Source organism: Vicia villosa, unplaced genomic scaffold (assembly GCF_029867415.1).
Source record: "Vicia villosa cultivar HV-30 ecotype Madison, WI unplaced genomic scaffold, Vvil1.0 ctg.000058F_1_1, whole genome shotgun sequence".
Lineage (NCBI taxonomy): Eukaryota > Viridiplantae > Streptophyta > Magnoliopsida > Fabales > Fabaceae > Vicia > Vicia villosa.
Genome location: NW_026704987.1, coordinates 1,742,190 through 1,757,223, shown reverse-complemented (window position 1 = coordinate 1,757,223; position 15,034 = coordinate 1,742,190). Strand labels below are relative to the sequence as shown.

The window sequence follows — 15,034 nt, the reverse complement described above, 5'->3', positions numbered from 1 at the left end:
TGTGCCCTAGCTATGGTGTATTGAGTTCTAGCCATGGAAGCTTGTTAACGATGCTTCAAACCTGTTCTAATACATCTTGATGAAACATTAGCAAGGTTAGTTTGATCAAAAACACGGTGAAAACGAGAAAACGAATCTCCCATGATTTCACGCAAACTAAGTTCGTGGAGCATGTGTTTCAGTTCGCCTTGGCCATTGCTTGGGACCTGTACTTACTCATGGATGTCTCAGAAGATCGTTTGATTCCTCAGAATTGCTTGAATATGGCCATGGCTTGAAATTCGATTTTGCACCTTTCTTTTAAATCCTTGTTCTCTTAAAACCCTAATGTTCTTCACCTAATTTTTTTTTCTTATTGTTGAGTATGCTGGCTATATATATGGGAGAGAATTAGGGCAACTAAACTTGGAAAGAATCGTGAGATTGAATCTTTGGGAATATTGAAAATGATTTGATTTTGTTTGCATGGAAATCTTCTATTTTGATCACTTTATTCTTCAATCTTTCCTTCCACGTTTTGCCTTGGCCTCATGAATCAATTTGGATCACAAAAAATCAATCACATAATTTTGAATGATTTTATTTGATTTAATCTTGAATTTTATGTGAAATAAATTCAAAAATAAATAAATAAAAGTCATAATATGTTATGCGATCATTTGGTGGGTACTCAAGATAATAATTTATTATTATTATTATTATTATTATTATTATTTTTATCAAATAAAAGTAGAAAATCAATCTCACATTCTTTCGTGATTTTATTTGATTTATTTGAGTTTAAGTGACTTAATTCAAATAAAAATGAAATAAAATCAAGAAATAGAAGATAATTGGTTAATGGGCCCTTTTATGAATCATATTCATATTTAGAATCTAAAACTTGAGCCTATGAACTTAAAAGTCCAAAATTGGTCAATTAGGGTTTTGTGTATTTCTTGAATTTTGACCAACTTGTACACCTCATATCTCCTTCCATTTGTATCATATGAAGGTGTTCTAGGACTTTTTGGAAATCTCAAGATGTCCTCTAAAGGCTCCTTTTGGTTTCATCTCAATTGAGTCTACCATGTCCAAGTTATGAGCTTTGAGAAAAAATGGCTTTTTCGCGATCCTTTAGAGGGACCTGTAATGTAATGGCTTATATCTTCCAAATGAAGAAATTTTGGACCTGGCATGTGAGAGCCAAAGTTGTAGGGAATTCAATTTCCTTCAAAATGAGCTTTGGATGGGAAATTTTTGATGTTCCATGTGAAAGTTATGGCTGGTCAAAGTTGGGTGGTCTTTCTCCTTAAAAACCCTAATTTAGAAACTTAGGTTTTTGATGATTTTGGAGTTTTCTTCGCCGCATCATGATCAATCCTTGATCAAATGATGAATGATACTTCATAATGAGGATGTTGACCAAAAATCTGAAGTTTTGGCTGTGGTTTGACCATAGTTGATTTTTAGGTCAACTTAGTCGACTGTTGACCATTTGAACTATTTGATTGAGCAATCTTATGAATCAGAGCTTGAAACTTGACATGAGGATTATTTGAATCATATGAGAGGTAATGAGGTCCACTTGAATTGTCAGAACATGATTTTTCTTTGAGAAAGCCAAAACCCTAGTTGGAAGGTTGTTGTTTAGGAGAGTGTATACTCAGTCGAGTATTGTGACTTTGATATTCAAATGATCTTGAGTATGAAAATGTAATGGGCAAATTTTGGGGTATGACAGCTGCCCCTGTTCAATTATCTTAAACCTGAAGATGCAGAGTGGTTTGTATGCCAGTCGGTATCTGAAGGTGGAAGATGATTGAACACTAGAATACCAAGAAATTTGCCCTAGCTGCAGTAGGGACTTTTGTCGGAGATAAGCTTGAAGATGCCATCCAGGTGTATGACGGGGATGGGCTTGAAGATGCCATCCAGTAAATCATGCATTCGATCATGTTTGGAGTGTTTTGAGAGGTAGTTGTTTGAGTGTTGATCGGGTCATTACTGTTCGTAGTAAATGAATTAGATCTTTGAGATTGATCGTGTCAGTACCATTTGTAATACTTGAATTTGATCTCGGAAAGATGATCGTGTCTACATCGTTCGTGATGATAGAATTAGCTCTCTTGTCGTGTCAGCACTGTTCGTAGTAATTGAATTAGACTGGGAAGGTCAGTGATCGTGTCTACACCGTTCGTGATGATAGAATTAGATCTCTGAGAGTTGATTGTGTCAGTACCGTTCGTAGTAACCGAATTAGATCTTGGAGAGATAATCGTGTCTACATCATTCGTGATGATATGATTAGATTCTCTTGTCGTGTCATCCCTGTTCGTAGTAACTGAATTAGACTGGGAAGGTCAGTGATCGTGTCTACACCGTTCGTGATGATAGAATTAGATCTCTGGGAGTTGACCGTGTTAGTACCGTTCGTAGTAACTGAATTAGATCTTTGAAAATGATTGTGTCATTACCGTTTGTGGTAAATGAATTAGATTTCCGAGCGTTGACCGTGTCAGTACCATTCGTAGTAGCTGAATTAGATCTTGGAAAGTTGGAGATTTCGTTCATTTGTCGGTACCTGTATCATGCAATAGGTATAGTTATGCAATGTCATGATGCATGTATTATGTAATGAGTCCCTCAAAATAAATGAGAAACTTTGTATGTTATGGATGAATTCATTACGAGGTAATGTATGCAATGTATGAATACGTTTATGACATATGATATGTGATTTATGTTGTCTTGATTGAGAAAATAAATCTCTATGCCTTTGTGATTTTAATGTCTGATCTTGTTTTGAAGATGCTCAGCTGGGGTGTTTATGATTTCTGCTTGGGGATGATCAGTAACTTGATGTTCCCTGATTGGGGATTAGAGATATTAATAAACCATGTTGGAGAAGAGCAGAGTGTTGGAGAACCGGTAGTGTTGAAGATGTAAACTCTGTTGGGGAGCCATGTCTTTGTTGGGACGAATATGTTTGAAGATCTCTTCTTAGTGATTACTCTGTGGGGGTATGATCTTGTGAAATCAGACGTTGCCCCCAGTATTATAGTAACTACCATTCCTGGATTTAATTAGGACACGCCACTAAATATTGATCAAGATGTCAAACTGGACTTGCATAGATTTGCCCCAGTTGGTAGGAACTTTTGGAAAGATTCGGCTCGCGAGGACTTTATGAGATGTGCACTATGGGCGACATGCCCCTAGTAATCATAGGCCCATGACAATGTCCTATGTTGGTTGAGAAGTAACTCCATATCTACTTGGATGCATGCCCCTGATTGTTTTGGCATCCTTGAGAGATTCTCAAAATCTTGACTTGGTTGCCCCAGATTGATCGGGAGATAGTTTGAAACCCACGTGAGATGTACGCCTTTGAATTTTTGGCATTTGAGAGATTCTTCGAATCTTGACTTGGTTTTCCCAGATTGATTGAGCAAACGTGCCATGCCCCTTGTATACATAGGAGACACTGCTTCTTGGAGTAATCTTGTCTGTCGGGATAACTTTCAGTCATTAGTTGTACCCTGTTACAAGTTCTTTCTGATGCTAACATTTGAAATTATGTAGCAGAATATGTTTAATAATGAATTCATGAGATGCAATGCATACGTCTGTCTTGAGTTTTTCGGAAAACATTAAAACAAAAGATGTAAAAGTGTGATATTTGTAAAAACAGACTATTTGTAACAATGTGGTGTTTGTCAAAACGGGATATCAACTCAACATTTGTAGTAAACCTTAAGGAGTAGGGATACCTTTTTGGTGACAGTACGCTTTCGAACTAACCATGCTTCAGTTAGGACTTTTAAGGGTTGTAACATGGCTCGGTTCACGGTTTAAGAAACAAAGGATAAAGGCTCAAAATTTGATTGTACCCACCCCTCTTCGTGATGATCTTCAATCCTAAGCTCAGTTAATTCAACTTATGCGTTTAGTTTCCAAGAGACTTTTGGATTTGCACATTTTATAATGATGGTGGTTTTCAAACAAAGAGAAATTTTTTGAGATGGCAGTCACTTCTTCCTTTTGGTAGTCACAACATTGTGTTGTTCAGGAATTTATTGACTTCTCTGTTTTCATCCTTTTGATATCCCTAACTTTTGCCTGAACTGTCTATTTTGAGTTTACAGTCAGCGGGATGCCTTGATTTTTGCCTAAGTCTTCTTTTTTTTTTTTGACCTAGCAGGCTTTTCTTTGTATATATGTTGTTTCATTCATTCATCACTTTCTTTTGACTGTCTTGCTTAGTAATTGATGAACCATCATTGGCTTTTGATCGACATCTCCAACACTTTTTTGATGTGTGCGGATAAACGCTTGTGATTGAAACCTTTGTTGAAAGGCGTACTGAATGATTCTCTTAGAATGCACAGCCAAATTAACTGAGAACTACCCTGCCCCAGGTTATGATCAAGGGTTTTAATTAGTACAAGAAAGAAGCTTCTACTTCTTAGGCTCAAAGGGGTTGTCGAGTGATTAACATCCTTATATCTCCACTTTTTAGGAATTGAAACAATGCCTGTACACCGTCAGCATAGTCCGCTCAAAAGCATACTATATGAGGTTGCGGTATCGTTTTCGTCATCCTCCCTCAAAAGGTATACAGCTTTAGGGGGAGTTGAGTATCACAAAACATATGCAAAGTAAAGACATAATTTAAAATGAGTGATAGCGAAATAATTTATTCAAGACAAACATATGCAATGCACTGATGATGATTATTAAAACATATAATGTCTATCATAAGTCAAATGTTTAAACAAACAGAAAAGAAACATGCAAATGAAAGTAGATCTAATGATCCAAAAGTTCGTCCGTTTAGACGTCAATCAGTCTTGTCATGACTAGGCATAGGAGCGGTGATCTCCATAGGAGTTTTCAGGAGGGTTGAACTTGATTTATGCGTCATTGATCTGACCTTGGATTTTATTCTTCAATGTCCAACAATTGTTTGTGTAATGTCCATGACTGTTGGAATGGTATGCGCACCTCGCATTGAGTTTATAGCCAGTGGTGTTAGAATTCTTAAGAGCATCCCTCAGAGTAATCACTCTGATCCTTAGTGGATGTTGTAATGTTTGAGCCGACGACATATTAATTTTGGTGAATTGAAGCTTAGGTGAATATGGCTTGCGTCGTTGTTGTGGAACTGGTGTAGAGATTCAGAGTATCCGGGGTTCGAGCTTCCAGAATGTGTATCTGATAGGAATGTTTCAGAATGTCCGGGGTTCGAGCTTCCGGAATGTATATCTGATTGGAATGTTTCAGAAGTCTGGGGGTCAAGCTTCCAGAATGTTCATCTCATTATGATTGTTTCTGAAATGTGTCTTGAATGAGTGTCAAAAGAAGAGAGTTGTAAGAATGTTTCAGAAGTCTGGTGGTCAAGCTTCCAGAATGTTCATCTGATTAGGAATTTTCAGAATGTCCGGGGTTCGAGCTTCCGGAATGTATATCTGATAAGAATGTTTCAAATGTCTAGGGGTCAAGCTTCCAGAATGTGCATTTGTTTGGAATTTTCAGAATGTCCGGGGTTCGAGCTTCCGGAATGTATATCTGATAAAGATTGATTTGTTGATGATATTCGTCTGATCAGTTGGTCGACCTGAAAGGAAAAGTTAGTTTTATGTGATGTTATAAATGCAAATGCAATCTTTTCAAGGATATTTAGGAATTTAGTTAGCAACATTAGAAAATGGTTTGGTCGCGTCTTTGTCTGAAGAGTTCTGACTTCTGTCTTTGAATGTCTTTCTTTGAGAATCAAGCTCACCATATCCAGTGGGTCATAGCCTCTGATTCGGGATACTTGTACTTTTGAATTTGAAAGCATATGGCTAGAGGAAAATAAATCCTCTTGCCCCTTGATAGGTATCGAGTCTCTGAAATGGAAGGTATGTGGCCAGAGGAAAATTAATCCTCTTGCCCTTTGATAGGTAATGTGTCTTTGAATTGGAAGGAAAATGGCCAGAGGAAAGTAAATCCTCTTGCCCCTAGATAGGGATTCCGTCCTTGATAAGAGCACCTGAAATTGTGCGCCCTAAATTCCGAAGATCCTTGAAAGGGTTAGTTAACATGTGATGTTATGATGTTATGATGTCATGCAGATGCAATGCATTAAGTAAAGCATAAGGTTAAATTGTTCTACGGGAAAATCCTGCAAGGAAATAGAAGGTTAAAGCATAAGGCAATGAGGACGACATGTCCTACAAGAAAATCCTGCAAGGACATAGAAGGTTAGATAACAAACAAGTCACACAAGAGTCCTTAAGTTTAAAGGCTTGCATGAAGTATGACCAGGTGACTACCCTTCCCCAAAGGTACTTCTAAGGATAAGGATGATATCAGCAACGGGTTCTACCAAGTTACTCAGAATTGTTAGCCCCTCTAAAGCACCCTCGAACATGGTACATGCATACCACGCAATGATACTTTGAGAAATAACCTATCTGAGTTGTAGTTTCGGGTAGCGACCATAACTTGGCATGCACCAAGAATAGCCCCCCACTACGTTCCTAAAAGTTAAGATGGGTTAAAGGTGACTAAAGGTCCCTGAGCTCCGGCGCACCCAAAGATACATGCGTAAACCACTCTCATGCAAAAGAGGTATACAATAACCAGTGGAGGCCTAACTCAAGTGCGAACTTCATTTTGACCAACCCCAAGCATGCACAAGGGGGGTCTCCATGACTATGTCGCTCCTAAACTTAAGTGCTCTTGAATCCGAGAATAAGATTCGTCCTTCAGTTTTCCCAAAACAACCCTGAAAAAATAAAACAAGTAAAGCAAACAAAAGAAAACATTTAAATGATTCCTAAACTTTTAAGGTAACCCATCTTTTATCGAATTTAAATCTCCAACAGAGTCGCCAGTTCTGTAATACGGTGAACTGACTTTTATAATCGAAATGTCGCGGTAAGCAAGAGTCGCAACCGACTTTTATTTTATCCAATTGGAAAGGCAAAAAGAACAGGAAAGACCTTTGAAAGATTTTGAGTTCGGGGGGTAGGTTATACAAAGGGGAGGTGTAAGGCACCCTTTGCATCCATGGTTTTCCATGGGCTCTTAATTAATTAGCTCACTTGTTTGTTTGAATTGTTTGAAAAGTGTCGTGTGTGAATAGTAAAAGATTTCGTTAAGGACTTTAGCTTGTAAATAAGTGTAGCCTTGTTTGAAAGTATTTTGAAAAGGAGGTGTGAAAAGAATTTGAATTTGTTGGTATTGAGCAAGCAATCAAGAACTACCTACCCTACGTTGTCTTTCTTGTTCTTTAAGTCTTTCGGGCGAAAGGGTCTATCCATACCATGAGAGGGCAGGAAGTCTTTCAATTGGATGTGCGGGTCATCAAGAATAATCGTTCACCACAAGACTGTCCCTTTCCATAAAGAGGGCATGTAGTCTCGGGGAAGGATATAATAGTCATTTAGGCAACAACAAGGATACCTTAGCAATCGAAGGGACTATCATCATTTATCGAGGCAACATCGAGGGACGAGATCATTCTATCGTAGGCAACTCGAAGGGACTATGATCTTTTATTCCGAGGGACTATGATGATTTGAATTTATAGGCAGCATGTGCTAAGGTATCCCTACGCTCGAAGGGACTTGACTATTTAATCGAAATCGAAGGCAACAGGCAATAAGAGGCGTTACCCTAGAGGTGGGTGTGTGCATCAATCACGTGATTAATATTCAGATAATATTATCTTTTAATTAGTGATCTAATTTATTTTCAAGGCTTGCACTCCTTAATTTACTAACCACGCAATTAAAATCATACTGAAATTAAAGGCGAAAAGATAAATGTCCTACGCTATTACAATAAACACCTGTGGGGATGGGGGAATTACAGGGAAAAAATAAGAGAGAACAATAATTAACAAAAATTCTTGAATGCCTTGATCTTCCTCGAACTCTTGATTGACCCTGAAAATTAAGATGAAAATAATAGGGATGAGTGTATGAATGATTCACTGATTATTTGAAGTAATCCTATTTTGGGCAAAAGGCAAAATAATAATAATAAAGAAAACATTTAAAATGATATTTAAACAGAAAAATAATTAGCAACTTAGCTTTTCACTCATTTTAAATTATGTCTTTACTTGAAATAGAGAATGTGTGATCCATATTTCACTTATTTTCTTTCAACACAGAGACTCCAACTTACTAGTTACCCAAGTAAAACTTCAACTGAGCAGCTCTTTTAGCAGATGAAAACCTAACAACAGGTGCTCTAGTCATTCCATCTCGAAGCAAAACCGACGAAGCTCCGCCACGAGCATGAATAGCTTTATACCCTCTATTAGTACTTGCAACAAGACAACGCTCCGTTGTAGCCACTGGTACTGTATACTCAACTCCATCCAACAACAATGGACCTGCCACCCCAACCGGAATTTGCACAAACCCTATTGGCATCTCACAGCACTGACCTAATTAATACTAGCACTGCTTTTTTTGTTGTTCCAGACAATTGAAAGAGCCGGTCCCAATTATTAATAGTTTGTAATACATAGAATTTTCCAATACTAACGTAGAAATGTATCCGCCAATGACATTGTATACAAACAAATTACACTGTAATATGTTTGCTCCCTATCATGTTCCTTTTATAATATGGGGAAAACATTTTCATCACGAAATTAAACTATGATTGAAGAAAACAATATTTTCATCAAGAAATCAAACTATGATTGAAGAAAACCAACATTTTCATTAAGAAATCAAATGATGATTGAAGAAAACAAAATTGGTCCTAGTCAATTTACTTATTGATGCCTCTCCAAAAACTGTCTATTACGACAGGAAATGCGGCAAAGCCGGCACAACCAACGCATGCAGCTTTTGGACCACCTGCGACAAACAAAAACATTGCAAACATTAATAAATGTCATTGCGAAACAGACAAAGAGCAGACTCATAAACCGAATAGTACCAAGGGTTTCAAGTCTTGGTTTGCAAGTTCATTATTGTTTCTTTTATCTCTTTTTACATTAACTTGTTTTCATTTTAACCGTCTAAAACTAGAATTAAAGTGGCTATATGAAACACTACATTCTATTTTTGGTTGCTGTTAGAATTGCATATTCTGGTTTATATTTAAATAGAAAACAAATTTGAAAAGGTATAACAAAATAATTCCACCTATCAATAACCTATATTGGGTGAAATATATTATGATAAATGTTTGATAGCCACCACTGTTGAAATTAAATCAAGTGGTGCATGTGTAGAAGCATTGAGAAAGGTATACAATTAACTAAATATCTACTAGAAGAATTTAGAAAGCCATGTGTCTAAAAGCTATGAGTTTAGCTTACATGTTAAGAAAAACTATTGCAGCACCGCCTCAAATTTTCTTGTTTAATAAGTCTCTTAACTACCAAGTCATTTAGTTTCTTAGCTCCTAAGTATATGTACTCCAAAATCTATATAAAGGCATGTAGGCAATGCTTCACAAAAGTATCAGTTTTAGAAATAAAAAGAGAATTAAACTATCTCTTCCTCTCATTCTCTCTATTATTTGTGTACTTGAATTTTTACATAAGTCCCATTTGACGGACGGACTCAATTCAGCGATCCCAACAAAAAAGATTATGATGGCAGAACACCGTTGGTGCAAAATGCTACCATTTTACTGTTGCCTAATTCAAAAAAAAAAAACTAAAGAACTAAAGTATTCTTTACATATTCATCAAGTAAACAGTCTATAACATCTTCAGCAGCAAAAGCATCCAGCGGCTATGGAACCTAACCCACAGATCTATTTAGTTTCAGGCTCAACAACTGTTTTGTTTCTGAAGCAAATTCATATGGAAGATCATCGATTACATCTCTACAGAATCCAACTATCATAGCCGACATGGCATTCTCATAGTCGATTCCTCTCTGTTGAAAGTAAAACAACTGATCTTCACCAATTTTCGATGTTGTAGCTTCATGTTCAATCCGAGCAAAATGATTCTTAGACTGTGAAGAATAAACACAAGCAAGGCATTAAATTTCAAACATTATCCAATAATGCAATTGTATGTCCACGACAGTTCACCTTTGACACAACAATCAAAATCCAAGATATCATATTTCCACAGTACTCCCTCCGTACTTAAATGATTGTCCACATTTGACTTTTTTTACTTTTTAAAAATTGAACTTTGGCCGTAGATATTTTTGTTTGTGTTGTATAAAATTTGATGAAAAATATATCATTGGAAAAATATTATACAACACAAACATGGCTGAGTGTCTATGGTGGACCAGCACCTTCTCCCGCGTTGGATCTAAGTATCTGGTAATCTGATGGTGATCAATTGACGACGCGTGGTTTGCAGGCGTGGGGAGGTGCACTGGATCAGTGAAGGGATAATTTGTAAAAATAAATGTCTGCGCCAGGGTTTGAATGCAGGTCATGTACCTTAACTTGTTCCTTCCTTAGCCAAGCGTGATGCAGTCAATTAGTCATTATAGTAACACATCCAATAAATAATATATAAAACTGTAAAAGTTTCAGGTTCATATTCATCTTCTTCTCAAAGCTTTCCTGCGGAATTTGTTGTGGAACCTGCTGCGGTTTCACCTGCGATTATTCCTTCGTTTTTTCTGCAACTTTAAAACTCAAAGACAACACGTCAAATATGCAAAGAAAGGCGCCCAGATTGCTTAAACCATACTCCCTGAGTTTGATGGTGGTCTCCGTTTGGACCGTAGGTGCTTGTATCAATGAAACCGAAGCTAGAAACACTTGTGCCCTAGCTATGGTGTATTGAGTTCTAGCCATGGAAGCTTGTTAACGATTCTTCAAACCTGTTCTAATACAACTTGATGAAACATTAGCAAGGTTAGTTTGATCAAAAACACGATGAAAACGAGAAAACGAATCTCACATGATTTCACGCAAACTAAGTTCGTGGAGCATGTGTTTCAGTTCGCCTTGGCCATTGCTTGGGACCTGTACTTACTCATGGATGTCTCAGAAGATCGTTTGATTCCTCAGAATTGCTTGAATATGGCCATGGCTTGAAATTCGATTTTGCACCTTTCTTTGAAATCCTTGTTCTCTTAAAACCCTAATGTTCTTCACCCAATTTGTTTTCTTATTGTTGAGTATGCTGGCTATATATATGGGAGAGAATTAGGGCAACTAAACTTGGAAAGAATCGTGAGATTGAATCTTTGGGAATATTGAAAATGAATTGATTTTGTTTGCATGGAAATCTTCTATTTTGATCACTTTATTCTTCAATCTCGCCTTCCACGTTTTGCCTTGGCCTCATGAATCAATTTGGATCACAAAAAATCAATCACATAATTTTGAATGATTTTATTTGATTTAATCTTGAATTTTATGTGAAATAAATTCAAAAATAAATAAATAAAAGTCATAATATGTTATGCGATCATTTGGTGGGTCCTCAAGATAATAATTTATTATTATTATTATTATTATTATTATTATTATTATTATTATTATTATTATTATTATTATTATTATTATTATTATTATTATTATTATTATTATTATTATTATTATTATTATCAAATAAAAGTAGAAAATCAATCTCACATTCTTTCGTGATTTTATTTGATTTATTTGAGTTTAAGTGACTTAATTAAAATAAAAATGAAATAAAATCAAGAAATAGAAGATAATTGGTTAACGGGCCCTTTTATGAATCATATTCATATTTAGAATCCAAAACTTGAGCCTATTGACTTAAAAGTCCAAAATTGGTCAATTAGGGTTTTGTGTATTTCTTGAATTTTGACCAACTTGTACACCTCATATCTCCTTCCATTTGTATCATATGAAGGTGTTCTAGGACTTTTTGGAAAGCTCAAGATGTCCTCTAAAGGCTCCTTTTGGTTTCATCTCAATTGATTCTACCATGTCCAAGTTATGAGCTTTGAGAAAAAAATGGTTTTTTCGCGATCCTTTAGAGGGACCTGTAATGTATTGGCTTATATCTTCCAAATGAAGAAATTTTGGACCTGGCATGTGAGAGCCAAAGTTGTAGGGAATTCAATTTCCTTCAAAATAAGCTTTGGATGGGAAATTTTTGATGTTCCATGTGAAAGTTATGGCTGGTCAAAGTTGGGTTGACTTTCTCCTTAAAAACCCTAATTTAGAAACTTAGGTTTTTGATGATTTTGGAGTTTTCTTCGCCGCATCATGATCAATCCTTGATCAAATGATGAATGATACTTCATAATGAGGATGTTGACCAAAAATCAGAAGTTTTGACTGTGGTTTGACCATAGTTGACTTTTAGGTCAACTTAGTCGACTTTTGACCATTTGAACTATTTGATTGAGCAATCTTATGAATCAGAGCTTGAAACTTGACATGAGGATTCTTTGAATCATATGAGAGGTAATGAGGTCCACTTGAATTGTCAGAACATGATTTTTCTTTGAGAAAGCCAAAACCCTAGTTGGAAGGCTGTTGTTTAGTAGAGTGTATACCCAGTCGAGTATTGTGACTTTGATATTCAAATGATCTTGAGTATGAAAATGTAATGGGAAAATTCTGGGGTATGACAACCTCAAACTCAGAAATCCAATTTTCTCATTCTTCGAGGTAAGTCTAAAACTCAATCAACTGTTTTCACAGAAGTAATCAATTCACTTTCAAATCATGCAACTCATTTTCAAAACAATGGGTCCCTTGAATATTAGAGAGTGTAAGTCCCAAAACCCTTTTTGTACATAATTTTTTGTATACAAAAATAGTTAATCAAAAAATAAGTATTAAAACTATTTTCTTTGGTTTTCTTTTCAAACTTAGGCATCCCTTATGGTATAAGTCTCATTCCTTTGTATAAATTTAGGTTTTTCATTGTATATATGCCTATCTTTTTATACCGCAATCAATTTGATTTAAACCCTCGAATAGCAAGATGAAAAATTAGGGTTTTCGTCAAAATCTTCCTGGGCCTCTTGAATATTAGAGAGTGTAAGTCCCATCCCTTTCTCTTTGTACATTTTTTCTTTCAACAGAAAACTTCTTTCAAAACAAAACTCTTAAACTGTTTTCAAACGACGAAACCTCGCACCTCTTTAACAAAACAATCAACCATGTTTTATAAATAAAACATGGGCCTCCACATAGGTATAATTCCCATTCCCTTACATGAAATTAGGTATTTCATTGTACATACACCTTTTTGTACATACCTCGATCAATTTGATTTTTAAACTCGAATAACAAATCAAAAATGAAGGTTTTCTTTAAATCTTCCCAAAAATACCATGGGCCTCCATGTAGGTATAAGTCCCAACCTCCCTAGTAAATACTTGTTTACATAGATTTTGAATAAACTCAATGGGCCTCTCACTGAGTATAAGTCCCGAGCCCCGTGTATACAAACGGATCATCCTTATAGGTATATTTCCTTCATAAACTCCATTGTATACACACACTTTGTCATATGCTTGTTCATATACTTGTTCATGTTTGTTCATACTTGTTCATGTGTTTGTTCATATTATATACTTGTTCAACTTAGTACATCACTAGGTTCCCCATAGCCTCCTATTGGGCTTCGTGCAAAGAATCTCCCTAGTTTAGGTTAGGACATAGAGTATGGTTTCTCGGTGAAATCGCTCTAAGAGCTCAAACCAACTATACGATGCCTCCTCTTGGCCTTCGTACAAACGACTTGTCCCTTCCATAGCCTCCTCTTGGGCTTACAATGCAAGGACCCCCGATTGTCCCTCCCATAGCCTTCTCTTGGGCTTACAATACAAGGACCATCGGATAGCCTCCTCTTGGGCTTCGTACAAGGACCCACGGGCTTCTTATAAGCATCCCCAATATCCAAAACAAATACCCTAGGAGATTAGACATTTATCATCTCTATGATAGGAGTATCTCATCTATATCATCACAAACAATTAAAACCCAACTTCTTTTTGCCACAAGGCTGGCTAATCAATCAAACCTTTTGCCACCAGGCTGGCTGATTAATCAAAGTTTTTACCACAAGGCTGGCTTCGTCGAAACTTTTGCCACAAGGCTGGCTGATTAATCAAAACTTTTTGTCATAAGGCTGACTTATTAAAAGTTTTTGCCACAAGGCTGGCTGATTAATCAAAACTTTTTGTCACAAGGTTGACTTATCAAAAGTTTTTTCCACAAGGCTGGCTAATCAAACTTGTTTTTGCCACAGGGATGGCTAAATAAAAAACATCTTTATCATTCTAAGAACCATAAGTGGCACAACCCAGGTTTTATAATGAAAAGTTTTCAAACAAAATCAAACAGATGTATGTGATGATATAGATTAGATACATCAAGCATTAAGATGACATTTGTCTCTTACCCTTTGCTTCCACTAGCATAAGTGGGAAATACGATTGCTCTGACTTTCTCAACATCCCTTTAAGAATACATAGGCACAAGGTCTTATTCCTTGGCGAGCAAAACTTATCCCTCAAACCACTCAAACCATAGCACCCGTAGACCCCGAGCTACAGATGCTCTGATTCCCTCTAAGGGATATGTATTCAGAGGATCACGATGATCTTTGCGAGCATAATGAAACAAACACCTTAGGCCCCACCTATCTCACAACAAGAACCCCCACCATAACATAGAATGAAATAAACATAATAAAGAAACCTATAGAGTATTATATATACGTTGGGTGCTAATACCATCCCTTCATATAACCGACCCTCTTACCCGGAATCTCTCCCCCACTTTTGCATTTCTTTTAATTTTGAGTTATTTGCTTTGCATATCTTTTAAGGTTATTGCAACTTTTTTCCTTTATAGCACTCGAGCCCAAAGAAGGCATAAGGCCCGAAAATACTCGATTTTTCCCCGCGACAGAAAAATGGCGACTTCACTGGGGAATTAAACTTTTTATTGTTTCCAAAGAAAGGGTTAATTCTAATTTTTATGTTTGTTATTTCATTCTTGTTACATATATGGTTCTGTGGTTCTGTTACATGTGTGGTTGTGTTACAAGTGATACATTATGGACAAACCCTAACCCGGATTAAGTACACATAAGAATTAGGTGGAGGGTATAGTC

The 15,034-nt window shown here is 36.4% G+C and overlaps 1 long non-coding RNA gene across 1 annotated transcript; it reads left to right on the top strand.

Annotated features, from left to right (window-relative positions):
* Positions 1–9,423: 9,423 nt before the first annotated feature.
* Positions 9,424–11,314, top strand: LOC131623203 (uncharacterized). Its single transcript, XR_009290169.1, has 2 exons — positions 9,424–10,401; positions 10,507–11,314. It is a non-coding gene; the product is annotated as an uncharacterized LOC131623203 (long non-coding RNA).
* The last annotated feature ends 3,720 nt before the right edge of the window (positions 11,315–15,034 follow it).